The following is a 1,526-nucleotide window of genomic DNA, read 5'->3' on the forward strand; positions in this document are numbered from 1 at the left end:
CAGCTCCGCCCTTCTCTGTCCCCATTCCCAGACTAATTCTTGTTAGCACTTGTGACAACCTATCAGAGTCTGTTTCTATCGGTGATGTCCCATCTTCCCCCACTGGAATGTCACCCCATATGAGCAGGGACTCATTTCCTTCACTGATACATTCCTCCTTCCTGGGACAGTCTGGTCCAGGGTAGGCCCTTAGTAATTACTTGTTGAATAAATAAATTTGAATGGCTTATAACTTGCTTTAAATTGTTGATTCCTATAGAGCCTAATTTGCTGGTATATCCAAGTGTTACATTTTAATATCACTCTCCTTCAGGAGTAATACTCCCTCTCATCCTCCCCTTCACCCATCATGTCAGACCCTCACAATAAGAAAACATCTCAAGGTCCTGCCTGCCCAAGTCCCACCCTGGGACTGGGAGGTGAAGGGGGTTGCGGGGAGTGCTGCTGGGAAAGGATCTCCCGTGAGATCCCAAGGTGAGACTCACACGTCTGCTCCCGCCCTGACCCCCCAGCGCCCACCTGGTCCACCAGGCTCAGCCATGGTCAAGGCGACTCTCATTTCAACAACCAAGGGAAGCAACAGATCGACAAGTTCTACCAGACTACAGTGACGATACACAACAGCAGGTTGTCAGGGAGACATCCCATGTGGCCTCTGAGGTGAAAATGTTTGTCATTTCCTAAAAAGAGGATTGTTAATTGGAGGATCTGACAACAAACTGATTTGTAGACATTATGCAATGTTAGATGTTGTCTTCTGTGTGGATTCTTCAGAAAATGAACTTGGCATTTTCTATCTAATTCAAGCATTTGTGGAAATATTAGACAAGTGCTTTGAGAATGTCTGTGAACTGAATTTAATTTTCCATGTAGACAAGGTGCACAATATTCTTGCAGAAATGGTGATGGGAGGAATGGTTTTGGAGACCAACATGAATGAGATTGTTACACATACTAATGCACAAAATAAATGAGAAATCTGAGGCTGGCTTAGCAGGAGCTCCAGCCCGTGCTGTATATGCTGTAAAGAATATGAATCTTCCTGAGATACCAAGAAATTTTAACATTGGTGGCATTGGTATAAAAGTGCAAAACCTGCCCTCTTTTAAATAAAAAAAAATTTTAAAGGCCATTCCCAGGTAAAATCCAGGGAAATAGTCATTTAAGTTTACTATGCAGTTGTTTACCAAAAATAGAGGAGACTCTTAACTTTTGTTCTGGGATTTAAGTCAAGGTACTTTATAGAAGTTGTGTAAAATCAGTATGGCGGGCAGTTCAGTGCTGCTTTTCTTGCTCAGTGATTTTGAAGAAATTGGGTAGTCCCAGTGTGTTTTCTTTCTTTTCTAAACTGCATTCCTATGCCCACCTGAGGCATGCCTCTATGTATTGTTACAACAGTATTTTGAAAAGTGTTTGAGACATTTGTCTAAATTATGTACAACCCAAAATGTTGGTGTTTTGTGGGGATCACAAGTGCAACAGTCCTTAATTCTTTCTGTTATTTATCACAATTATTTAAAATCCCA

The 1,526-nt window shown here is 41.7% G+C and overlaps 1 pseudogene; it reads left to right on the plus strand.

Moving 5' to 3' along the window:
* Positions 1 to 539: 539 nt before the first annotated feature.
* LOC109372635 (AP-3 complex subunit sigma-1 pseudogene) lies at positions 540 to 1,113 on the plus strand (annotated as a pseudogene).
* Positions 1,114 to 1,526: the final 413 nt, after the last annotated feature.

This window comes from Hipposideros armiger, unplaced genomic scaffold (genome assembly GCF_001890085.2).
Source record: "Hipposideros armiger isolate ML-2016 unplaced genomic scaffold, ASM189008v1 scaffold_651, whole genome shotgun sequence".
Classification (NCBI taxonomy): Eukaryota; Metazoa; Chordata; class Mammalia; order Chiroptera; family Hipposideridae; genus Hipposideros; species Hipposideros armiger.